Raw genomic sequence first — 27,734 nt, forward strand, 5'->3', positions numbered from 1 at the left:
AACAAACACTCGATTATTATCGGACTATAACATTTTTTCGAATCGCGGTGTTTGATCGACAGTTTGTGTACAACTTTACGTCGGAAAACTTAAAAACGATTTCGAAAATAAAACATTTTGAAACGTTTCAAAAATACCTGGAGTGTTTAATGCACGACGACCGGGTCGGAATGACACTAACTAGAGTCAAAACCGACACCGGACCAAAAACCGACTCAAAAATTCAAATCCCGACTCCAACAACGAGTCAAACCGAGTCAACCACCAAAAACAAAACATTTCAAACCTTCTACCTTAAATTTTCCCGGATTCATGAATGGTCAAGTACCAAACATGTGACTACAAAACTTAGGATAGAACAAATCATGATTGCGTTTGTTGTGAAAGCGACAACTCACCTCGAAGAACCGCGACGTGGCTCGCGCCTCTTTGAGCAGCCCAGGTGGCCACGTCACTCAAAACTCACACAACCACTCATTCTCCTATAAATACCCCTCAAATGCCACCCATTTGAGACTTACGCGAGTGTCCGCCCCCTCTTTTCTCCCTTAAAATTCTCGACTCGACTTCTTAAGTCACAATCCGACGCGTATATACGACCTACCGATCATAAATACAAGGCTTACACATTGTTTGGTACCGTCATCGTGCATTAAATCACTTGACCGACCACTTCGACCACTACACCATCACTAATATTAAAACACTCTTTTTACTTACCAAAACGATTTTAAACCGAGTTTTTTCCTATCAAACGAGTTGTTACACTTACGACGGTCACTCTCCATAACCAAACATGTAAGTATGAGGGTGTAAAAATCCTCTTTTATTATGTTTTCATTTGTTTCATGACTATAACATGCTAAAACGTGAATAACATGAACCAAAACATGGAATAAACAAGCCAAAACTGATTTTTGGTCTGAGGCAGAAGCCCCTTGGTTCGCCGGCTAGCCCGCGCCTCAATGGGGTGCCTAGGTTAAAGATCAACCGTGTTTGTTCTCGTCATTTCCCTTTAATTCGTTTTCATATTTGTAATTGGTTTTGTTTTACCATTTCAAATATTTTCGAATCCTTTTTTATTGCATTTGTTTTAACCATAAAGCATTTTCACCCTTGGTTCCATATACCATGACGGTTAAATCCGTGTTTCGGTGATAATATTTGGTTAATAACATTTAAAAGGTATTTTAAAACCTTTTATTTCATTTCTTTACATTTCTAAAAACAAACATATTAGTCACCAACACAAAGTCATCCTTGGTTCTACATACCATGCCGGATTTTAACCCGGGTACGATGATGAGTATCAACTAATTACATTCAAATGGACTTAGAACAATTAGTCCATAATTATTTTCAAAACTATTCATGTCAAGTTTGTCAAATCGAACCCGACACCGAATATTATCAAAATAATGATGATTATTCGAGTCTAGTTCTTCAAATCAACAAATGTGGTCTAAACGACCCCTTCAAATCAAATCGAGTTCAAATACCCATTTTCAACAGGTTTTATAACGCTTTATAAAAAGTCAGAACAAGTTTTATAAACCGTGGGCTAACCCGCGCCTAATCAGGCCCTTCGTTTCTCATTTCCAAAACCAGGGAGAGACCCCTTACACCGCCGGCTGGCTCGCGCCTCATGTAGTAGTCTGGTACAGGACCTGTTCCCTTCCAGCATCAGTCTAGGACAATCCCGACTCCGGTTAGCCCGGATACAGGATGGATCAAACGACTATTATTCATTCAAAATCATGTTTGCAAAATACTAAAACAAATGGATCATGTTATGCACCATCAACCTAATACGGTAAATGGATGTTTAATTTCCGTCTTGCATGCAAATCAACCATTAATCCTGTAACGCCCCGTAATTTCGGACCGTTAATATATTTCGGAAATAATTTATTAATTAAGTAAAATTTGATATTTAAGTATTTAAAGTAAAAATAATTCAAAGAAATATAATTTTATTATATTTTGAAGAAAAGTGTTTATTTTGATGGTTTCGAGATGTTTAAAAATAGTTTAAACCGTGTAAAACTTTTTATTTCGAAATAAGGGCGTATCGGGGGGGAAATGACAATTCTTTTGAACGTTGGGTAAACGAATTTGGAAATGGGTCGTATGAATACTCAATTTTATTGTAATCTCGTGTTTAAGAACTTTGGTCTTGACGGAATTTGCGTTTGACTTACGGTTTTAATTATTATCGAAACGAGTCAAAACCGACTCGAAAAATCCCGACTCAAACCCGCTCTCCTCCTTTCCTTTCTTCCTTTCACGCGCACCAGCCCCCTTCCCCTTCATTTTTTTCTGGTTTTCTTATCTTCTTCAACCTCTAACATTACCAAAACTCTATTTTTTATACATTCAAGCTAAAAATCGTCACATCTCCTTCGTTTCTTATCGGTTTTTCGCATAATTTACCTTTCCGGAATCCCCTTGTCGAGATCTACAACTTGGTATAATTTAATTTTAGTTTTCATTAAGTTGTTTTAAGACGATTTTTGGGTATAATTTCGGTTTTGGTGATTTTTGTTGTGTTTTTGTTGTTTTTAATAGGTGAAGATTATGAGGATGATGTGGGGGACTCCTATATAGTAGAGGATGATGGGTAGCTACTGTTTTTAGGGTTTTCTCAAGGGTTATTTTGCCTTTTTCTAGCTTAAGGTAACATATTTCGAGTTACTCGACGAAAGATCGTCACATGCTGAGTTGTTTTTGTATGTTTGGTGATTTTTGTTTGGGTAGTAGTTTTCACATGTTAAAATTTGTTGCATGCATGCTTAATTTATGCCTTTTGTTAGTTTAAATTAACAAAGTTGAATTGGGAACAATTAATTAGTGTTCAGACGGTCTTTTACTAAAAAAAATGGAAAAATGGTGGTGTAGGGGTGACGGCCAGCAGCCGGCAGGCCCACGGCAGCCCACGGCCGGCCTTGGGGTTGGCCCGGGTTGGTCCGTGCTTGTTTCGCGGTTTTTCGTACAATATTGGTCATTTTAGGTTGATTAATGTTATAATTAATATAAGTAACAAATGGGTAGTATTTTGAATTGAATCATACTAGTAATAAAAATTATGTTAATGGTAAAATTGTTCTTATATTAATAGTTATCACATGTTAGGATAGTTTACAAAATGAATTGTATAGCGATAATTGTAATGCTTTGTTGATTGTCTTGCCAAAACCGAGCCTTAGTCCCTTTGATGATGCGATGTCGATTAATTAAGTGATTGGTCACCGCAATTTAACCCGTACTGTCGCGCAGTGGGGTTGCGGGTAAAAATTCGGTTGAATGAATTAGATAATCGGCCTTTTTCTTGTTTTAGGCCATTCATTATATTTTTATCTCACATGTGTAATTAGTTGATTTAAGTAGCTTCTTATATTGTAAAAACGGCCCTAGATTCCCCGAAGCCTTTAATTTGGTTAATATTGTTAGAATTGGAAATTGGTATTGAGGATTCTTTGGTTTATCTCGTTTGATTAGACATTTATATAGCCTTTCACATGATAGAATATTAGAATTTATGTTGGTAAGTAGGACTTTTTGCCCTCTTATGGTTAAGTGGGTGTCTTACTTGACTTGTGTGGTGAGTCTTATGTGGTGTGGGCTAAAGTATTCAAGCTGGGACTAGCTGGGACTAGGTCCTAGGTGAGTACTTCGGCCTTCATCATAGATAGGTCTTTATAGTCTTTGACGAGTATATGTTCACTGCTTGATAGCCTTTGTGTTTCTGACTAGTGGATTTATATCCAAGTTGGGGCATGACCTCGCCACTTATTTTGATAGTAAGTGGCCAGCTTAAGTACTAGCCAACCCTTTGGTGGACTCCTTAGGGTACTCACTTCACTTTGTTTTAAAAAAAGTTGTGGGTCTTGGGTGCGGTGGTGTGTATCCGCATGTCTAGGTCTGCGCAGATTTTAGGCTAGGGTTGTGTTGTCTCTTGGCCATGTTTTATTAATATTAACCGCTGAGCCAAGATACCGGTTCGATTACCTTCCCTACCTCGTGGTATAGACTCGAGTTACAAAGTGACTATTGACCGTACTAAGAACTTATGCCTGTCTTTGATATATTGCCCTTTCTTGTATGGTGATTTTATGAACTGTAATAGGTGAGATGTAAGCCGGTTACAGTTGATAAAGTTTGGATTACTATTTGTTATATGATTCACATGATAGTTTAGTTTGGTCAGTTTAGGGGTCATAGGTTAGATTACATGATAATTACATTGTTTATCATATTGTTTACATGTTACATTACATGTTACATTAATTTTGACGATTCGTGGCTGGGAGGACTCGAAGTTACTCCCCACTGAATTGTGGCTTTCGTGTTTGTATAAAATGCGATTGACAGGTTGTTGATGCTTTGTTGGGGTCACAGACGAGCTAGTGAGCAAGGAACCTTCACTAGTACAAAAATGACATACGGCCACGGTTAAAATGGACATAAGGCTACGGTTGTATAACCGTAGCAAATCAGGGGGTAGCCTTAAGTGGAGAAGAAAAGGCTACGGTTGTGAACCGTAGCCAAAAGTAAACATAAGGCTACGGTTTTTAGCAATCAACCGTAGCCAAAAGTTGAGAAAAGGCTACGGTTATATATGAACAACCGTAGCCATTTCTTAAATAAAAAAATTAAAAAAAAAATAATGCGAGCCTACAATCTGTATGAACATTAGAAACCGGTATTAAATTAATTAGACAAATGTTATTCTTTTGCGTTCTATTACAAGCAAATAATAAATTAATCAACGACTTTGCACACTTCAAATACAAGAAAGCTATCTACAATATTTCTTCCCATAAAGTGTAAGCCTTCATGAAACAGCATCTACCATCTGGAGGACTCGTCTACAACAAAAGACTCGTCTGCAAGACTGCAACATTAACAAATTAAAGATACCGACTTCATTTGTGAGTGTATATAGTTTCATTACTTGATAGAAATAGGACGACATGAATTTATTCGTAATTACTCACCTAGACCAATTCTATTGCCTCATGATCCTATCACTACCCGCGAGTTGATAGCCTAGAATAATGTGTAAACAAATTAAATGTACAACAATAAAAATTCAGTAACATAGTTTGGAGTTTGTAGGCACAAATAAAACAACAAATAACGAAGAACACACATACATTATGAAGGCAGTAGTAGCCGAGATAAGTATGAATGTAGTCTCGGACCAATCCAACCTAATTAGCCAGAATCCTCCAAGTATATTAACATTATGCTGCAAATTCACTAGGTCCTAACGTCAGTAGGATACAAACCGCACACAAATAAACTTTGTGATAAACTATCAGCCGACAAAAAAAATCCACATACTTCAACGAGTTAACAAGTTGAATGAAGGTAAAGGCATCCGTAATCGACTATCCAAAGGAGGCGCGAGAAAAGAACACAACTTAAAAGACATTAATTACTAGGGTAGAATATAAATTAAATATATGATTTAACTAGGTTAAGATATATTATTTCTATATGATCTTCCATTGCGTTTTGCAGTGTAAACTTATAGCATAAGTTTCTTTGTAATGACTAATAGAATAAGAACTCTAAATGCTGCCTCTAAAGCTTACTTCCATTGCATACAACCTAAATTACGGCTTCTTGTTCTTACAACATATACTTTCTCAACTCAACACTTGAAAGTTAAAGACCTCATAACATTTAACAAAAGACAAGAAATAAAATCTAAATTTTTATCATAATGGACTCAGATCAAGCATGTGGAAGTAAGTTGTGGGAAATGAATTAACCAAAAGAAGTAACAAGAAAAATTTAGTACCTGAAGTATCAGTCCAGATTATATCTGAATGGAGTAAACATTATGCTTAATTCTCACTGGAAAGAATCATTAGTATGGATTTATTGTCCATGTATCATCTCTTTGTTGGCTTAATTTATGTGGGAAAACGTATCTGCAAATGCAACAAATTATATTTAGTAGCATCAATTCAAAAGTACATGCACTTAAGAGATTGCTCGTCCGGGCAGAAATGAAGTAAGAACCTATCGATAAATGGGTCGTCAATGAAGCACGCTACATTCTCAACACCTGGTAATAAAGTGACGCTAAAAGCATGCCAAAATACCTCACTATGAATTCAAATAACACAAAACTAAGCTCGCAAACGGTTCACACAAGCTAGAAGTTAATGGACCGGTGAGTCCTATAACAAGCCGAAGTTAAGACAAATTGTAAATATGTGAATCAATGAAGAAATGCCAATAAGGGGATTAAATCCGTCGACCGTTGATCCGAATCAATCATAAAAGAGCACAAATAATAATTTTGTGCAGTGTGAGCTTTTGAAAAGTATACCCACTACTAGTCTAAACACATCAGTAGAGTACCTCTCAAATACAGTTTCAATAGTATCCGTGTTGTGCACAATAGTGTACTAATGTCCATACAAGTCATCAAGGAAGTAGCATCGAAAGTTGGGATATGATTATGTAGACACCTCGTTTCTGCACCTCCCGCAAACCACCCGGTGATGATTGGGCCGCATGTTTGATACGCGGAACGATTTGTGACAGTTCGTAAGATTATCGTCAAGTGATTGCTCAAATATTAATGTCGACCTCTTAGTTGTCATCTACGTCCTGATACGGTCGTTTTGGCAGTAATTAGAGTACATTCGGAGTCCGGGTCAAAAACCGTCTCCATTTTCTGATAACTGTTAAATCCCGAGTCGGAATGTTCTGGAATGTTCCGGATATTTCTATTCCATATTTCACAAATTTTATCTTTTGGCAAATAATATCCCGCAATATTCATGATAAAAATTAAGGAAGATCGGATTATTTCCGTCCTACCATAACTCAAACACGGAAATCTTTCTTCGGGAGGAAACCTCCCGGGAATAGACGCAAGAAAAGTGTCGCGCCTCTTCCAAGAGACGCAGTGGGCTGCTGCGCGCTCTTCCCAGCCCTTCTCTCGCATGATTTACGTATCTTTTTCATATCTTTCCGAGATTCACTACCAAAGAGTCTCCGAAACCCTAAACCTTCACGTGATTAGTATAAATAGGAGCGCCTTCGCTCCTCATATTTCTCACGCGAGTGTCCGCCCTTCTCTTCTCCCTTTGCATTCTAGACTTCGTTCTTACTAATTGGCGCCTACGTGCTTGGACTTCCGACCACGTAAGCTCGGATCTTTCCGGGTACCAGCCTCTCCGTTGCATGACCGACGAATTTGACCAACTACACTCAATCAATCTAAATTAATTAATCGTTTTCCTCTTACGAGGGCACTCTCTTTGCATACGCGTCGAGCATTCACTAGTCGATATCTTTGTTCATCTCGTTTCGTCAACATGTAAGTCTGAGGGTGTATAATCCTTATTTATTTATTATATTTTACTTTTTGTATCATTAATGTAAGATTTATGTCGAAAATACCGATTAAAACCGATTTCTAAAACCCTTTGTTAAAACCTGTTTTGCGGATTTCCAGTAGATAACAGTCGAGAAAGGACGCAGCAACTGCTGCGCCTCTTCGAAGGAGCGCAGTTCCTGCTGCGCCTCTTCGTGAGGCTGCCGCAGTTCCTGCTTCCTTTCTTCTTCCTTCGTCCTCTGTAATTCGTTCGTGTTTTTGTTTTCATTCGTTTGTTCTGTAATTATTTGACACCATAGTATCATAATAATTCATGTACATTATTTATTCATCATTCACATGTTTAGTTCATCCATAAATCCGACTTAAATCCCTTATAATTCATATTTGCGGGTTTTTGTCATTAATATTCAAGTCCGGGTTTCAGAGATTCAATTTGTTCATATTGAGTTTCTGGAATTCGCCTTTGATATATTTTCATCTGTTTGTTATCATGCTCATCATTAATTCATCATATATATCATCATGCTTAGATTAGTTAATTATTTCAACAGAGGATTCATTCATTAATGTCATTCGTTCATGTAATTAATTCCGTCTTATTCATGTTTTACTGTTTTTATGACCCATTCACATGTTAAATAACCTGTTAATCACTTTCATCCGAGTAATTATTATCTAATCCATCATTAAATTTACCAATTAACATTAACGGCTTGCAATTACGGCTTCACAGCCAGAACTGAGCCAAGGAACAGACGCAGCGTTTGCTGCGCCTTTTCCAAGGGACGCAGTCTCTGCTGCGCCTGTTCCTGGCTGACTTCTGTCCCTGAACTCCGTTTCTGCCTTGACTTAGTTTAATTAGTCTACGTATTAATCTACTATTAACCGTAATATCACGCTAATTCTTGTTCGTTAGTTTATTTAATTCCTTTGTTCTTTCTTTCTCAAATTATCCGTTTTGAAGGTATTTTCGACATAAATCGCCTATTCCGTTGTAATTAATGTAATTTTTGTTATTGTAATTTATCATATTTCTTTTATCATTTGTATGCTTTCACATGTAAAACAACATTAAATCCTACTTCGACCCAATTGCTTGCTAATTATGTGTCAACCGACTTAGTATTAATTCTCACATGCTAGGATTAAAACTTGGATGTTGCATTGCATGCATATAGCCGACGATATATCAAGTACGAATAACTTCCCTAATCATTAGTAGAGGCCGCTATCGAGGCGGGCGGGATTAGGTGTTCGATCAAAAGAGCTTCCTAATACGTACTCTCACCTCTTACTCCAGATCTCCGTGAGCACCCGTGTTCATTGGCATCCACGAGAGTCATTCTAGACATAGAATGCTAAGGGTAACGATTGCTTAGTGTTCATGTCACTACTTTGTGTCTTGACATGACACGAGGTATTCGAACGGTTCCAATTTCCCATAAAAATTGGTGGCGACTCCATACAAAATTCAAACGCTTGTTTTTCGACCTTCCCACCAAGCGCCCCCGTGGGCGGCCCGCTGTCCACCGTTTGGCGACTCCGCTGGGGAATACACTTACGTGTAGCTAGGGTGAAACTCGAACAAGGTTAGGGAATAGTTTGTACAAGACAATTGTCGGTTTTCATAACTCGGTCTTCCTAGATCGTTTATTCAGCCTTCCTAGGCCCAACCCAACCCATTCGACCAATCGTCCCGTCTAAACGGTCCTAATTCTTATTTGGGCCTAAGGATGGATAGCGATTGACGTCATCCATACCATGATGCTTACTCTTGTTTGTATCAAGGGCCTTCACTACTTGAGGAAATGGACTAGGAATCGGCCTTACTCTTGTTTGGCACGAGCCTCTCCACAGACTTCGGGTTTGATTGTTCGGTATGGCAACCCACCCTTTAAACCAAAACCCTTTTAAATGCACTCAGCATCCCGTTATAATGCTTGTATAAATGTGCAAACCCTACGTGATCGCCATTTCTAAATAGAACCATGACGAATTTTCAAAAAATCAAAATCCTTTTTTTAAAAACAAGAATTTCGAAATAGGGCCTTTAATTAGCGCAAAAATCCGGTCAAAACTCCGTCCGTCGCGTCAAAATTCGGGCCGTAAGCCCATTTCAAAACCTCACTTCGAGTCCACTCCTACAACTACACTACAGTTGATTAGGACACACATTTTCAAAGACCTTGTCTTTCTTCAAAACTTACAAGTGGCACACACCCACTTCACGAGTCAAAACTTTTCCTTTTTTAGCAAGTGTGATAGAATGGTCGATCGTGTTTTGATTCGTCGCCGATCTCTTATCCAGTTTCCAAGATGCCCGGATCAAGTGATGAAACAAATCTTCAGCAACTTCAAGAGAATAGTGATCGAATCCTAGCCGCGCTAGCCCAAATGCAAATCACTCAAGAACAAACCTATGACCGCCTTGAACTTATCGAAGGTCGTATCTTTGAGGTAGAGGGAAGGTTGCCTTCCCCTAAAAGTGAAGTACGTTTTTTCTGATGACGAGTCTAAAGATGAAAATCCTCTCACGGGGATGACTATAGCGGAGAAAAGACTCCAACATCTGGAGGAACAATTGATGTACCTTAAGGGGAATGACATTTACATGGAGAACAATCGCAAGTATGAAGCCGTCAATTCCAAATTACCAACTAACTTTAGCATGACGGATATCCCTAAATTCAAGGGGCACGAGAACCCTTTGAACCACATCCGTGCCTTCAAGGATTACATGTCTATCAAAGGCATCAAACCCGAGATGTTCTTAAGGATCTTTCCTTCATCTCTTGACACCATCCCGAAGCAATGGTTCTACACTTTGGATCATAAGAAGGTCGCTACTTGGGAGGACGCCGCAATCGAGTTCTCTAAACAATATGCGGATAATGCCGAGATCCAAGTCAACATGCGTACTCTAGAGGTTCTTACCCAAAATGACAAAGAAGGATTCACCGACTTCCTAAGTAGGTGGAGGAAGACTAGCACTCAACTAGTCGAACGCCCGGATGAGGCCACTCTTGTGGAAAAGTTTGTGGATAATCTCAAACCCATATATGCCAATCATTTGAGATATCAAAACATCAAAAGCTTCAAAGACTTAACTGTACTAGGGACACGAATTGAAGATGACATCCGTAAAGGACTCTTGTCCAAAACGGTAGGTAGAGGATATCAAGGATCCACAAGTCGTTCATACAGCTCTACTAGCAAGACCGATGAGGTTAACCTTCTCGAGCCATCCAAGAAAACTAGCCCACCAAGGAAGTTCACAAACCTTGGGGATACTTACTCCAACGCTCTAAAAAGGCTAATGAAACAAGGTAAACTCCAACCCATTGGACCTACTCCCGAACCCGAAAAGAAATCCAAGTTCTGGGATGAAAATTCGTACTGTGAGTACCATAGGGGCAAGGGGCACGACACAGAAAAATGTTACAAGTTGAAACATGTGCTTCAGGATATGATTGAAGATGGTCGACTCCCAATACCACCAGGAGGTAAACCCAACAACACTCAGAATCCTCTTGGAGTTCTAGTGATTACAAATGATGAATCTACCTTAGATTGCTCACACCTCATTTCTCCCACCGAAAATGAAATTCATGCAATTGAGAAAGAGGGGTTCTACTCTACTATCTCCCCTACCATTTCCGACTTCATCACATGGGCGAGGAGTGTAGATAGACAAGTTTGGGAGCTAGAGAGCATGGTGACAATCTTACGCAATCCCAACACAATACCCGAAGGATATGCGCCACTAACCTTCTCCCAAGATGCCACTATGCAAGAGGTAATTACCGTGGTTGATAAACTAGTTGATCAAATCATACGACTAGAAAGCGACATCATGAGAATGAGGGAACTAGCTGCAATCAATGGGGTTTGGGCGGATAATGATGAAGACGAGTATCTCATTGAAAACTCCGTAGTCAAGGAAATAGTCCAAAATGGCAAAGACCAAGATGTGGATCACCTAACTCGTTCGGGTCGCCCATATCAAAATGCTACTCAAAACGGTCCAACCAACGTCATCACACCAAATGACAACGAAGATGACCCCACTGATCAATTGCTCAAGCAATTACAAAAGACCAAGGCTGATCTTTCAGTCTGGCAATTAATAGCAAGCTCATTCCCACATCGCCAAGCTTTACTGCAAGCTTTGGCCAAGCTAAGTGTAGCACATAACTTCACTCCTGAAGATGTAGTCAACTTGGTCTTCCAAGAATCACCGAAGCTAAGTAATCCTATTACTTTCTCAGACGAAGACTTGCCACCTTTTGGCGCTAGTCACAACCTTGCTCTATACATCACTGTCATTTGCCTAAAGAAGAATGTGCCAATGACCTTGGTAGATGATGGCTCCGCGGTCAACGTTATACCCCTCAAAACGGCATACAAGCTAGGCATGAAAGAGTCGGATTGGACTCCCACCAATCAAGGTGTACGTGCATATGACGGTACATGATGAAAAGTGGTTGGACTTGCTAGCCTAACCATAGCTACAGGACCAATCGAACGAAAAGTTAACTTCCAAATAGTGGACATCGAAGCTTCATTCAATATACTTCTGGGAAGGCCTTGGATTCATGCTTCCAAAGCAGTGACATCCACCCTGCACCAAAAGATCAAGATCCCACTAAATGGCAAAGTAGTGACGATCACTTCGTCACCCATCAAGGCAATAATCGAGAAACAATCAAACAATCAAGTCCTTGTGGATCCCATATACGAACTTGGGGGCTTCCAAAGCGTAAATGTCATAGAAAGTGAGTTGGCACCTTTATACTACAATCCCTACTCCAACTTAGTGGTCAACCACATACTCAAGTCCCAGGGATATTTCCCTGGAATGCCTTTGAACCCAATTCGGAAGAATACCTTCGCACCACACAAAAAAGGCAACTCAACAAGGATACCACTCGGACTAGGGTACAAACCCACAAAAGAGGAAGTTCTCGAAATGCTCGCTCAAGTCCAAAATCGCAAGCACGTGGGAGTCCAAATGAGACCATATCTCCCCACTCTAAATGGGTACTTCGTGCAAGAAGGAAGTTCGGAACTCTTTCATGGATTTCCCGAACCTTGGCATTACCTTGAGAGGAAGCTAGCCGAAATCGAGATCTTTCACGATTGCTACTTCATTCCTCCAGTAACGGTTCCTACCGTCAAAACCCGTCAAGCACCTTGCTTAGACGAACAAGCTGTTAGTCTTTTGTTTGGAGAGGACCGATTCATTAGGGCCGCGCAGGATGAGATCATCACTATGATACTTCAGGACGATCGCTTCAACCCTACCGCATTGATCACGAAACCGACACAAAGCAAAGCGAAAGGATGGAGAAAGTCAATCAAATGGACCAACAACCAAGGAAGGCTCTTCAAGCTCACCACTGGAGAAGGAGAGATGTTCAAAGGAGAACCAGAAGACGACGAGTTCGAGTCGGAGTCGGAGTCAGAGTCGGAGTCTAGAGAAGTCATTAGAGAGTCTACTCCTGTTGTCATCCCCACTCCCTTCGTTTCTCCTAGCGTAGCCTCGAGTAGTCACAGTAGTTCGGGAAATGCCCCAACCACTGTCCCTTTGCCGCCACTGACCATGGATCAGTTGGCTTCTTTGTTTCAACTTTACTCAAATTTTAATATGAATAAATCAGGTTCTGCTTACTCTCTGTGTTCTTTCGAGTGCAATTCTGTTTATGATGATACTGAGGATGACCAAGACCCAGACTTGACCGAAATACCTCCCTACATAGCCAAAGAAATACTACAGGAAGGGGAAGGGGGACCAGTAATAGAGGATACCGAACCCATCAACGTAGGAACCGAACTAGAACCCCAAGAACTTAGGATAGGGACTACCTTGAGCTCTACCGAAAGGGCCGATTTCATAGACCTCCTAAATGAATTCAAAGACGTTTTCGCTTGGTCCTACAAAGACATGCCAGGGATCGACAGGGATATCGCCGAACATAGGATTCCGATTAAGCCAGGTTTCAATGCTGTGAAACAGAAGCTTCGACGAATGAGGACAGAATGGGCTCTAAAGATTAAGGAAGAAGTTGACAAGCAATTCAAAGCCGGGTTCATCAAAGTTTCCGAGTACTCTGACTGGGTAGCTAACATAGTACCCGTACCCAAAAAGGATGGGAGAATCCGTGTTTGTGTTGACTTTAGGGACTTAAACAAAGTAAGTCCAAAAGATGACTTTCCTCTACCTCACATCGACATATTAGTAGACAATACTGCAGACCACGCATTACTATCCTTCATGGATGGATATGCGGGTTATAACCAAATAAAGATGGCCATGGAAGATATGCATAAGACCGCATTCGTCACCCAGTGGGGAAACTATTGCTATACGGTAATGCCGTTTGGATTAATCAACGCCGGAGCTACATACCAACGCACCGCAATGCCGTTTGGATTAATCAACGCCGGAGCTACATACCAACGCACCGCAACTACTCTCTTACATGACATGATGCACAAAGAAGTTGAGGTATATGTAGATGACATGATCGTCAAATCCAAGGAAAGAGAGGGACACATTGCAAACCTTCGCAAGTTCTTCGCAAGGCTACGGAAGTACAACATGAGGCTCAATCCTCAGAAATGCACGTTCGGGGTAACGTCTAGCAAACTCCTGGGATACGTGGTTAGTCAAAGAGGAATAGAAATAGATCCTTCTAAAATTAAAGCTCTGATCGAAATGCCACAACCCCGCATAAAAAGAAGTCGAGAGGATTCCTGGGAAAAGTACAATACATAAGTCGATTCATATCGAGACTTACGATGATTTGCGAGCCTATCTTCAAGAAACTCAAGAAAACAGACCACACCATGTGGGATGATGATTGCCAAAAAGCGTTTGACCGAATCAAGGAAATATTGGCTAAACCACCAGTGCTCATGCCGCCACAACGAGATCAACCTCTTGGTTTATATCTCACAGTAACTGAAACTGCCATGGGTGCCATGCTAGCTCAAACTGTAGGAAGCGAAGAAAGAGCTATTTACTACCTAAGTAAGAAATTCTTGGAATATGAGTGCAAATACTCACAGCTCGAAAAGACATGCCTCGCTCTTGTGTGGGCAACGAAGAAGCTACGCCATTACATGCTTAGCTATTCCGTCAAAATATACTCCAAAATGGATCCAGTCAAATACCTCTTCGAGAAACCCGTCCTCAACGGACGTCTGGCAAGGTGGACTCTGATGCTCTCAGAATTCGACCTCAAATATGTGCCACTGAAAGTCATAAAAGGTCGCGCCGTCGCCGAATTCTTCGCAGAAAATCCCATCAACGACGCACAAACCACAGATACTTGGTCATTTCCCGACGAGGATATACTTCAAACAGATGTAGACTCCTGGGATCTATACTTTGATGGAGCATCAAACTTAAGAGGATTCAGAATAGGAGTGTTGCTCATTTCTCCTGAAGGTGAGCATACACCGATTGCTGTCAAACTCGACTTCGAGGTGACAAACAACGCTGCAGAATATGAAGCTTGTCTCATCGGACTACAGGCGGCAGTAAGCTTAGGAATCAAAAACCTCCGAGTACATGGGGATTCATCACTGATCATCAACCAAGTCACAGGATCTTGGAAAATCCGAAGTGAGAGCCTTGCACCTTATCAGGCTAGGATAGACCAAGTGGCTCAATTCTTTGATCACGTAACCTATTTACACCTACCTCGAGAGGAAAATCAATTTGCAGACGCTCTTGCGAAGCTTGCATCTTTGATAAATATGCCGGATCACATGATGGACATGCCTTTGTGCATCGAATGACGGTCAGAACCGGCTTATGTCCACCAAATCACCAATGAAGAGGAAATCGCGCAGGAACCCTGGTTCCAAGCGATCTTAAATTTCAAGCTCAATGGTACCTATCCACCGGATATGGACAAGAGGGGACAACGTGCTATACGCCTATTAGCTTCCCAATACATTCTCATGCAAGGAGAATTATACAAAAGAACACCACTTGGTGTAGTCCTACGTTGCCTTGATCATTCACAGGCACGAAAGGTGATGGAAGAAGTCCACGACGGAGAATGCGGTCCTCACATGAGTGGGCCCATGATGGCAAAGAAAATCACACGTTTGGGGTATTATTGGACCACAATGGAATCTGATTGCATCAAATACGTGAGACATTGCCACAATTGTCAAATCTTCGGGAATGTACAACATGTCCCTCCTTCGTTGCTCTATACAATGACATCTCCTTGGCCATTTTCTGCATGGGGAATTGACATAATCGGAAAGATAACCCCAGTAGAACAGAGGTCACTGTTTCATTCTAGTAGCGATTGACTACTTACCAAATGGGTAGAAGCGGCTTCCTACACTGGTCTTACGGCTAAGAATGTGGCAAAGTTCATACAAAACAACATCATCTGTCGATATGGTTGCCCACATGAGATCATTAGTGATAATGGGTCACACTTCCAAGCTGAAACCGAGCAATTGCTAGCCAAATACAAGATTAAGCATCACCACTCTTCGCCTTATAGACCACAGACTAACGGCGCGGTAGAGGCGGCAAACAAAAATGTTGTCACAATTCTCAAGAAAATGACTGACAACTACAGAGATTGGCCAAGTAAGATACCTTTTGCTTTATGGGGGTACCGTACATCAGTTAGGACGCCCACTGGGGCTACTCCTTTCTATTTGACCTACGGCATGGAAGCCGTACAACCCGTCGAACTAGAAATACCATCCTTGCGTATTCTACTCGAAAGCCAAATCCCTGAAGCCGATTGGAAGAGGGATAGATATGAAGAACTCATCCTCCTGGATGAACGTCGGCTACGCGCCTTACATAATGTCCAAACATATCAAGCACGTATCAAACGAGCTTTCAACAAAAGGGTTAGGCCAAGAAACATCAAAGAAGGAGACTTAGTACTCAAATCGGTTAGAGCTCTTCTACCTGTCGACCCAAGGGGAAAATTCAAACCTAACTGGGCAGGACCATATCTAGTCAAATCCATACTCCCAGGGGGTGCGGTTAGAATCACAGACCTAGATGGGAACGAGTTTTCAAACCCCACAAACCTTGACCAACTGAAACGATACTATGCCTAGAATAGGACCAAACACGCGCCTCGCGTAAACCCATGTGTCGCTCTTGTGGCACTAAATACACGGCCCCTGGCCAAGCTGAAATAAGCTAAGTGTTACTATGCTCTTGCATTTTGACAAACTTGTCGTCCTCATATCATCAAATAAACTAAATTCGCACCTTGAGAACAAGCAAAAGCTCATGCTTATTTTCTATGTTCATTACAAGCTCTTGCTTCGAACAAATATTCTTTTACATTTACTCGAACTACGCGCAAGGGTTTGATTTCGCTTTTTTAAAAGTGAATACGTAGGCAATCCTTCACAGGATTCAACCCATTATATCTGAAATGTGAATAGAAGGACATTTGCATTGCATTTGAAATTCGACAAGAATAATAAAAGAAAATCACAATGGTTTCTTAACCATTCAACCTTTTTTATTCCATTCATTTTCTAATAGTAGTAGTACGTTACATAATAAAAATAGAATAGGCTAGGATTCTAAAAATCCCTCCTTCTTATTACAACAATAATAATAATAAAATAATAAATAAAGACTAGGGCTATTCATCCATCTTCCCTTTGCCCTTGTCACTCTTCTCATACTTCTTGTCACGACCTCGAGCTGGGCGCTCATGCACCACTTCCGACCTAATCACCAACGGTCTTTCTCGAGGCCTAACTCTTCCATTCTTTCCAACCACCATCTCTCGCAACAGAGTAGTCTTTGATTTCTTTGAAGGACGAATGACCAAGCCCGGCTTCTTCTTCTCCCTCGCCGATGCTTCTCCTTCTCTTTCTCTCCCTCGCGCACCTTGTAGTCTGAGTTCGCGTTTCCTCGCTTCTCGCGCTCTTCCGAAGTCGCAGCCTTTCTCCACATCAGATAGGAATCTGACACCCATAAGGCATTGGCAGAGAAGTTCAAGAACCACATGTTTCTTTGGGCCCATTTGATAGCCCACTCTCTTCGGCTCTCGGTAGTAAGCGCCACAGCAGTCTGCGGGACGGTGTCTAGCCTCGGGATCGTCTACTTCAACCCAACTTGCCTCATCAATCTCTCCGGAAAGATGCATACCATGAACTCCAATCCCGGAAGACGCACAGACCTAGTGGGATCCAAAGAAGACACTCCTGTGACAGACTTGAAGTGCCACCACGGTACGACCCACCTAATCAACGGGCCATCATCACTCTTCAGCTTGTTCTTCCAATAATCGCAGACCCGAGTGAAATCCACCATGTACAACCGCGTCCTCATCGCAATCATGCGGGAATGATAGGAAAGTGCATGAACTGGGGGGCTCGATCAATCGGAGCCGTTCCATGAGCCAAACCTACCAAAAGCAGGTATTAGACACCAAACAAAAAAAAACAACAAAAAAGAAGACAAAAAAAAAACAAAAAAAAAACAAAAAAAAAGAAGAAAAGAAAAGGTGTCTTTACCTGTAGGATGACGGGACTCCCCAAAAATGGCAACTCGCGGTTGGATTTCCTATTATCCAAACCCAAGATAATCTCCCCTAAACATAAGCAAGCTGGGCTCCTGCGCAGCTCCATTTGCTCGATAAGGCACAAAAGACGAGGATCACCTCTCAAGTCTTCATCAACATGCCCTTGGAAGACATGTACATGCAACAAACAAAAGCCAAATGCTCTCCTTCTAGCAACATGAGAGACAGTAGGGTCGGCCCTGTTGATGAATCGATCAATAAAGTCCAACATTTTCACGCCCTTCGGGGTAACTAGGCGATCCACCTCAAGTCTGGCCAGTCCAAGCAAGTCCCTGAATTTGCTCTTATACCCTTGGGAAGTGGAAGGTATGGCAGGAAGATGTTCGGGATCCCATCCACCAATAGCAGCTATCTCTTCAGGAAATGGGCAAATATCACCTCCCGGGAACGCGAAAACATGATAATTCGGGTCCCAATAGTCAAGGCAAGCATCCAAGAATGGTTTTACAATTTTGATGAGTTTCAAACTCAACAAAGACCCAAAGTTATAAGCACCCATGTCGTGCTTTTCCATATTCGAGAATTCGTTGGTCCATTCCTTCAAGCGGATCTCCAAAGTATTCATAGTGATAATGTTCTCTTGAAAATTTATTTTGGGAATTTTATGTGAATAGACGAAAGAAAGGACGGAAGATGTATGTGAATTAAAACTCCATCGACGCTTCTACTTATACTAATTGCTGTTTCCAAAAATCCGTCAGAACGGACAAGCCTGGGAACAGGCGCAGCACCTGCTGCGCCTCGTCAAAGGGACGCAGCTCATGCTGCGCCTCTTCCCCAGTCTCACTTCTGTGATTTCCGCGTTGGATCTTTCCTAATTCTATAACCGCATGATTTCCTATACCTGCGAGGTTGTATTTTGGGAAATACGGGAAGATTACCATATTTCAGGTTTCCTAAATTCGCAGGGGCGCATTTCGAGACAACATCGACACATTCGCCATTTCATCACGCTTAATTCTTTTTTTATTATTTTTAGTAAATAAATTCAATTTTATTTTTAGGAAATAAATTTCATTTTAGGAAATAATTTTCTTTTGTTTTCATTTATAATGACTTTCAACATTTCATTTCTGCATTTCTACACTTATAGATTTCTTTTTTTTTTTTCTTTTTTTAGGGGGTAACCCTCCCTACCGTCCGGTCACTTCCGGTAAAATTTTTGCATGTTACGTTCTTTTGAGTCCTTTTGCGCTAATTAAGGCCATATACATAAAATGTATGTTTTGTGTAATTTCCATGTAAATTTCGGCAGCATGACGGCGTAAACCGTTGTCTACCAAACCTGTTCAAAACTAACCTGCAGATACAAACAACACAACCCAGCAGCAAAGGCACTCAGGCCATCATATATACACCAAATGAAGCAAATGTACAAGCAAACTGGGGGCTTGCGCCCCGAGCAAAGTCCAAATGTCCAAGTAAACTGGGGGCTTGCACCCCAAACAAAGTCCAAAATGTTCAAAACAGAAGTCAAAATGTACAAAGCTACACAAAACTACTGCTGGGCACCCTCCAACTCAGCAACCCTCGCCGCAAGAACGGCATTCTCGGCATCCCGAAACTCGAGCTCCCTCAACAAGCGAGCCGTCTCCTCCCGAGCCTGGGCCAACTCTCGTTCCAGCTCGCGGCCAGCCTGTAAACAGCAACAAATTGGCTCATGTCAATCAATTCAAAACAAAACAAAAATCAAAAATCAAAAGAAATCAAATGAGGTTCATACCTGACGACCGCGACCACCGACGAGTGCCTCGATGGCAGTAGCTCGCAGCCGGTTGGCCACCCTCCATAGTGCCACGAACCGGGACGGCGCGACCTGCATTTCAAAGAAATTCTCAGCAAATTGAACAAGTTTAATCGAATGTGTTCTTACACGAAAGGTAAATAAGCTGGAGGCTCACCCTCCGAATCAGATGCTGCCAGTCGTCTAGGCCAGCATCCGTCACCGCTACGTCAAAGTCACGCAGCTCGGAGATCGTCGTCCTCCCGGTCGCGTCGGTGTACTCAAGAGTCTCGGGGTACACTGGGGGCTCGATGCCCGCCGCCTCGACCTCCTGCAAAAACAAATAGCCCCCATTAATTGATGATCTTCCGTCACAACTCTCAAATCAAGGAAAAGTAAAAAGATACTCACTACTACTGGCCAATACGCCAACCTCCCGTAAAGGAACGCCGAGTAGTCCTCGCCAACGAGAAGAAGGTCGTCGCCACTGGCACCAGCCAGGTCCGCCTCCCTTTCAGCCTCAGAAGGCTCCTTGAACATCGTCCTCGGAGGGTCAACGGGAACCGTCAACGCGCCCCGAGAGCACTGACGAGCCAAACGCTCGCCCAGATACCACACGGGACCCATCGACGTCCACAACAAAGAAAGGACTCGAGCTCCTAGGTCGAAGGACCTCGGCAAAGAAAAAAGGAGGCGCTCCAGCGTACTCCGCCCAAGTCCGGGCACCCATGCGACAAGACAAGGCAAAGATCATTCCTACGATCAATTAAAGGCAAAGGATAAGAAATATAAATGAATACGAGTGGGATACTCACGCCGCTCGGTGAAGGGCGTTCACGTCCCGCCGGTGAGACATTGTGCGAAGAACGCTTGCTCTTCGTCCCAAGACATCACCCAATCCCTCACCACGGGATAGGACTTCTCCAAAGGGCTCCGTCCTCTTCGGCGCAAGACTCGGGAAGTAGGAGTACACCCAGGCTCAGAAAATGTAAATAATCAATGACGATCTTTCGCGATTTGATTAAGAAAGGAATTTGCTATTAAAAGGAAGGTTCATACCTCCAACAGCAGTCCAGGTCCGACAACACCTGGAGAAGTCCCCTTCTCCATCAGCTCTGGACGAACCATGGCCCTCATAAAGCGGATGAGGACCGCAAAACCAGCAGTGACCCAGTCCCAGCGTCCTAGGGAACTCAGGTCAGAGAGAAAGGGAAGAAGCTTCGTCGACAGCCTCTCGCCCTTGTCTCCGAGGTAAATCAAAGACAAAAACCACCACGGCCACAAAGCGAGCCCTCTCGCTCACCAGACAAGGAGGAGGAGCCGTCTCCCTCCCATCGATCGTCACCGGCGCACGGGTCTTCCCCGCAAAGTAGTCTCGAACGTAGGTACTGGGTACCAAACCCGAAGATCGCAACACCTTCGGCGACAAGTTCCACCGATCAACCTCCTCGCCTCGGCCCGAATCCCCCTCATGGCGCCTCCGGCCACACCATCTCCTCGGTCCCACACGGCAGACCAGAAATCATGCCGTAGTCCTCCAAAGTGACTCCCACCTCACCGAAAGGCAGGTGAAACGTGGAAGTCGTATCCCAGAATCGATCCAAGAAAGCACGGACCAGGCTAAGGTTGGCCCGCAACTTCCTCTTCACGATATCCCTCCAGGACACAACCAGGAGGACCGAACGCTCCGCGCTCGATCATGGCCCTCTCCTCCGCCGACAGCCGCTCGTAGTGCTCCATCGCTGTCGTGTAACCCGAGAACGACCTGATGTTCCCGGCCTCCTATTATGATTTGAAACAAAGCTATCTTTAGTTTTGAATGAAATATGAAAGAAATTTGGACAAAAAGAATGAAAGAGAATGGATAATGAGTAGTGAATTCCTATTTACCAAGCTCTTCACCGTCCTGTAGGACAGGTGACCCTCTGCAGCCCACACCAGGTGCCTACTCGCCCAGGTCTCGGCCCACGCAGGAGCTCCCCTCAGCTGACGACCTCCTCGCCCTACGTTGGCTCGTCTCGGGGTCTCCTCCTCCTCGGCAGCCTCCTCCTCGTGAAACTCGGCGACCATCATCGCAGCGTGAAGGCCCGCTCTAAAGCCTCCTCAACAGCAGTGGCGTCTATCTCCATGGGAGTCCTCCCAGAAGTAGAAGCATCATCACCTGCAACATTAAAGTGAATTCAGGCCGCGTCACGTGACGACAAGCCTTTGATTAAGGAGTTTTTGAGCCCTCAAAGCCCTAAAAAACGCCCTTTTCCGGCCATCCTTGGCCGTATTCCCGCCAACCCGATCACTCATGTGATAAATTGGGTCAAGTCAAGTCCAAGTCAAAGCCTAGTTCCGAGCTCAAGTCGAAAATTCGGCAGCATTTCGCTATAACGGCGATTATGCCCTAAAAGGTGTCCTGAAAAAGTTGTTACAAACCAAATTTCCGAGATGGTAGGAAGATTACCCATCACTCAAGGATTCCAAATGTCAAATTTCATCGCCAATGGGCAATCCTAAGGATATTTTCGAAGCAATTTGGGGTTTAGTCAAAACTGTCTCAAATTTCACTCAAGGGCTCAAAACTCGACGAAAATTCAAAGTAAATACATGGTTATGTTCCTAACATTGCCTACTATCCATTCCTAACATCAATTTGGCATGGCAAATCCATTTGGGGGAAAAGCCCCAAATTTTCGATCAAAAGGGTCGAAAACCCTAGAATTTTCGGCTCAAAATTCAACAAATGTAGATGATTAATGCAAGATTGGAACACATACCTCGATTAGTCATATTTAATGCAAGCTTTTGGATCAAACCTCGACGGAAATGGTGAAGATTTGAGAGAGAAATTGCAGATTTTGTGTTTCAAAATAATGAACACAATCCTTCTGAGTTCGCGTTTTTACGCAGGGATAGACAAATTGGGGAAAAGACGCAGCAGGTGCTGCGCCTCTTCCAAGAGACGCAGCTCTTGCTGCGCCTCTTCCTTGTGTTCCCTCCATACGGATTTTCAAAAATTCGTTATGAGTTCGTTATTTGTGGGCCCATCTTTGGTGCGCCTCTTCTTCAACGCTACTGTATTCTTTTGGTCCGTTTCGATGATTTTCTTTCGTTCCGGCCCGCATTTTATCCAGCGCAACAGTATTTTGCAGTATTGCTCATATCATTTTATCCAGCGCAGTAGTATTTTGCAGTACTGCTCACTCGAAGTTTCTCCCATGACGATCAAGATGTTCCTTGTCGTCAATATAATCAACCAACGAGAGTTTGCTTGAGGACAGAGACAAGCAGATTCCCCAAAGTCGTCAGTATATTCCCCAGTAAGAGTTTGTTTGAGACCGACGCAAGCAGATTCAACCTCAAGTTTTGCCAGAGTTCGCTTGAGACCGACGCAAGCGGATTCCCCAGCAGTTTCTACCAACGTCCTGCTGCTCTCAATATTTCTTGTTTCCCCGCGGAGTTAGTCAAAGGTGTCGTTCTCCAGAAGTTCCCAAACCCAAAGCCTTCTTTCTTAGGTTCGTAAACCCGAAATTAGGACTTTTTTTAACCATAGGATCCCGGTTCCTTTTAGGTTCATAAACCTTTAGGTACCCAACCTTCGGTTTACCCCTTAAGTTGAACTTATATTTGGCCTCCTTCCCGTCGATGCTTTCCTTTAGGGCCCCATACCCTAGCACAATCCTCATATATCTTTTAGGTCTTACCCTTAGCTCTTATGCTTAACCTTAGCTCCTATGCATCTCCGAAAGCATCTCGAGAAAGAAGCCTCAGGTATGGTCTCTTCTTATGGCTGGCGAGCTTCCTTACGTAGTCTAATGGACTTTAAACGACCCTCCCCGATAGTCGACAGACTCTAAAATGTTCCCGACGACAGGTCCTTGGCTCAGACCCCTTGAGCGCCTCGCGTCGCCATAGTCGTCGAGTTGTAATCTTCGATTGACCTGATGGCTATACTTTGACTTTCGCCTTGTCCAAGCCTCAGTCAAAGTGGGGGCTCTGTAGACACCTCGTTTCTGCACCTCCCGCAAACCACCCGGTGATGATTGGGCCGCATGTTTGATACGCGGAACGATTTGTGACAGTTCGTAAGATTATCGTCAAGTGATTGCTCAAATATTAATGTCGACCTCTTAGTTGTCATCTACGTCCTGATACGGTCGTTTTGGCGAGAATTAGAGTACATTCGAGTCCGGGTCAAAAACCGTCTCCATTTTCTGATAACTGTTAAATCCCGAGCCGGAATGTTCTGGAATGTTCCGGATATTTCTATTCCATATTTCACAAATTTTATCTTTTGGCAAATAATATCCCGCAATATTCATGATAAAAATTAAGGAAGATCGGATTATTTCCGTCCTACCATAACTCAAATAATCTTTCTTCAGCAGGAGGAAACCTCCAGGGAATAGACGCAGCAGGTGCTGCGCCTCTTCCAAGAGACGCAGTGGCTGCTGCGCCTCTTCCCAGGCCCTTCTCTGCATGATTTACGTATCTTTTTCATATCTTTCCGAGATTCACTACCAAAGAGTCTCCGAAACCCTAAACCTTCACGTGATTAGTATAAATAGGAGCGCCTTCGCTCCTCATATTTCTCACGCGAGTGTCCGCCCTTCTCTTCTCCCTTTGCATTCTAGACTTCGTTCTTACTAATTGGCGCCTACGTGCTTGGACTTCCGACCACGTAAGCTCGGATCTTTCCGGGTACCAGCCTCTCCGTTGCATGACCGACGAATTTGACCAACTACACTCAATCAATCTAAATTAATTAATCGTTTTCCTCTTACGAGGGCACTCTCTTTGCATACGCGTCGAGCATTCACTAGTCGATATCTTTGTTCATCTCATTTCGTCAACATGTAAGTCTGAGGGTGTATAATCCTTATTTATTTATTATATTTTACTTTTTGTATCATTAATGTAAGATTTATGTCGAAAATACCGATTAAAACCGATTTCTAAAACCCTTTGTTAAAACCTGTTTTGCGGATTTCCAGTAGATAACAGTCGAGAAAGGACGCAGCAACTGCTGCGCCTCTTCGAAGGAGCGCAGTTCCTGCTGCGCCTCTTCGTGAGGGGCTGCCGCATTCCTCGCTTCCTTTCTTCTTCCTTCGTCCTCTGTAATTCGTTCGTGTTTTTGTTTTCATTCGTTTGTTCTGTAATTATTTGACACCATAGTATCATAATAATTCATGTACATTATTTATTCATCATTCACATGTTTAGTTCATCCATAAATCCGACTTAAATCCCTTATAATTCATATTTGCGGGTTTTTGTCATTAATATTCAAGTCCGGGTTTCAGAGATTCAATTTGTTCATATTGAGTTTCTGGAATTCGCCTTTGATATATTTTCATCTGTTTGTTATCATGCTCATCATTAATTCATCATATATATCATCATGCTTAGATTAGTTAATTATTTCAACAGAGGATTCATTCATTAATGTCATTCGTTCATGTAATTAATTCCGTCTTATTCATGTTTTACTGTTTTTATGACCCATTCACATGTTAAATAACCTGTTAATCACTTTCATCCGAGTAATTATTATCTAATCCATCATTAAATTTACCAATTAACATTAACGGCTTGCAATTACGGCTTCACAGCCAGAACTGAGCCAAGGAACAGACGCAGCGTTTGCTGCGCCTTTTCCAAGGGACGCAGTCTCTGCTGCACCTGTTCCTGGCTGACTTCTGTCCCTGAACTCCGTTTCTGCCTTGACTTAGTTTAATTAGTCTACGTATTAATCTACTATTAACCGTAATATCACGCTAATTCATGTTCGTTAGTTTATTTAATTCCTTTGTTCTTTCTTTCTCAAATTATCCGTTTTGAAGGTATTTTCGACATAAATCGCCTATTCCGTTGTAATTAATGTAATTTTTGTTATTGTAATTTATCATATTTCTTTTATCATTTGTATGCTTTCACATGTAAATCAACATTAAATCCTACTTCGACCCAATTGCTTGCTAATTATGTGTCAACCGACTTAGTATTAATTCTCACATGCTAGGATTAAAACTTGGATGTTGCATTGCATGCATATAGCCGACGATATATCAAGTACGAATAACTTCCCTAATCATTAGTAGAGACCGCTATCGAGGCGGGCGGGATTAGGTGTTCGATCAAAAGAGCTTCCTAATACGTACCCTCACCTCTTACTCCAGATCTCCGTGAGCACCCGTGTTCATTGGCATCCACGAGAGTCATTCTAGACATAGAATGCTAAGGGTAACGATTGCTTAGTGTTCATGTCACTACTTTGTGTCTTGACATGACACGAGGTATTCGAACGGTTCCAATTTCCCATAAAAATTGGTGGCGACTCCATACAAAATGCAAACGCTTGTTTTTCGACCTTCTCACCAAGCGCCCCCGTGGGCGGCCCGCTGTCCACAGATTATTAAAAATATAGAGTCAATATAGTATAAGCAATGCATAGTAGAAAAGTAGATGTTGGAAAAAGAAAAAGAAAAAAAAGACGGTAGAGGAGGATTCACCTATGCCCTTAACTTGGAGTCAATATACGAGCTGGCGGTATGGCACATAACTCTGATCTCCTGTGGTCCAAGCTTTTTCCTTGCTTCTTCTTGATTAGCTTACACTATTAATTAATAAGTATATGGAACAGCATTGGTGTAATTGTGGGGTGTGAAGTTAACTTCCGGGGTTGGAAACATAATATGAGCATAAGAGGATTTCACAATCACAAAATCCTATTGAAGACGGGCACTATCCGTCACAAGCTGAAAACGGATAGTGCCTCTCTCACAATATGCAAGTGGCATTATATATGGGGTGCTCCATTTCTCCCCTAATTGCCCTCCCACTTGCCTTATTGTGAGAGGGACATTACCCGTCACAAGCTTGTGACGGATAGTGTCCGTCACAAGCAAGGTGCTATGTTTCACAATAGACAAGGTTTAGACGACGCAACCTGCCTAATAAAGTAGAGTTAACTAGGACAGCGGTAGCCAGCTCGAACATCCTGTATTATTCAAATCCTAATATAAAAACGGTGTTGATAACCATTATAGCCCAAATCAATAAGAATGTCTTACACTTTGATTTAATTTCGTACTGAGTAGTATATTGATTAGATTCGTAGTGAGTAAATGCAACCTATACCTTTGCTTTATCTTCCACCTTACTATGGCACTACCCTTATCAAACCTCATTGAAATGGTATGCTTATCCATAATTCAGAGTAATTTATATAAATAATCACAAATCCCTTTGAGAACTAAAATGATTCTGCTTAAATCAACACGCACTTCAAAATGCAGTCTTACACTACACATAATGTTTTATTTTAATCGATTAGATGATTAAAAAACCCTAACCCTAATCTCTAACACGATTAAAAAAACTAAATTCCTAAGCCCTACATGATTTTAAAACTGAATTCAAAGATAAATTAGAACAAATAAGGGAAAAATAGGAATCGCAATGATTTTTATTTTAAAAAAGAAAAGAAAAACACATACATGGTAGACGAGAAAAAGACGATATCGGGTAAAGGTAGGTGACGATATCGGGCAACGGAATTCGAGCGCATTAAAGATGAGAATAGGCGGCCGACGATTGAAGGTGATTAATACGCGGAATAGATGACCGGAAAACGGTGGATCCAAGCGCTTTGAAGGTTCTTCGTCATCGCAGGGGAATAGAAAAAAGTCTGATTGTGTGGCCCTTAACCTTATCGGATATCAGATTTCATATACGATTATTATGTTTTCAAAGGGGGTAAATTAATTGGTTGTGGGCCTTGTGTCCCTTATTTTATTATCAATGGCTAATTATTAGCTACGGTTATTGAATAACCGTTGTTTTTAGTGTGTATATAGTAGTTTTGGCTTCGGCTATAAAGGTGGACCGTAGCCTTTTGTATTTTATCTATATATTTGGCTACGGTTGTTACTAATGACCGTTGCCTTTTCTAATAGGCTACGGTTATTTTCAGCAACCGTAGCCGTTTCTACTTGCCTAATGTCATTTTTCTACTAGTGCTTGGACCTAGTTTTGGCTATTCTATTAGTAAACC

General features: G+C 42.1%; 3 long non-coding RNA genes across 5 annotated transcripts; 1 reads left to right on the top strand and 2 right to left on the bottom strand.

Moving 5' to 3' along the window:
• Positions 1-2,374: 2,374 nt before the first annotated feature.
• On the top strand, positions 2,375-4,468 carry LOC141629521 (uncharacterized). Its single transcript, XR_012537303.1, has 3 exons — positions 2,375-2,468; positions 2,569-2,676; positions 4,372-4,468. It is a non-coding gene; the product is annotated as an uncharacterized LOC141629521 (long non-coding RNA).
• A 406-nt stretch (positions 4,469-4,874) lies between these two features.
• LOC141629530 (uncharacterized) lies at positions 4,875-27,413 on the bottom strand. Of its 3 annotated transcripts, none has more exons than XR_012537307.1 (4): positions 5,810-6,417; positions 5,157-5,251; positions 4,998-5,049; positions 4,875-4,923 (listed from the first exon to the last, which is right to left on the bottom strand). It is a non-coding gene; the product is annotated as an uncharacterized LOC141629530 (long non-coding RNA). The 3 variants fall into 3 exon arrangements; XR_012537306.1 differs by adding an exon at positions 27,178-27,413 and having other exon boundaries at positions 4,878-5,049; positions 5,810-5,942; XR_012537305.1 differs by having other exon boundaries at positions 4,878-5,049; positions 5,810-6,410.
• LOC141629526 (uncharacterized) lies at positions 19,313-20,016 on the bottom strand. Its single transcript, XR_012537304.1, has 3 exons — positions 19,869-20,016; positions 19,691-19,783; positions 19,313-19,603 (listed from the first exon to the last, which is right to left on the bottom strand). It is a non-coding gene; the product is annotated as an uncharacterized LOC141629526 (long non-coding RNA).
• Positions 27,414-27,734: the final 321 nt, after the last annotated feature.

This window comes from Silene latifolia, chromosome 2 (assembly GCF_048544455.1).
Source record: "Silene latifolia isolate original U9 population chromosome 2, ASM4854445v1, whole genome shotgun sequence".
NCBI lineage: Eukaryota > Viridiplantae > Streptophyta > Magnoliopsida > Caryophyllales > Caryophyllaceae > Silene > Silene latifolia.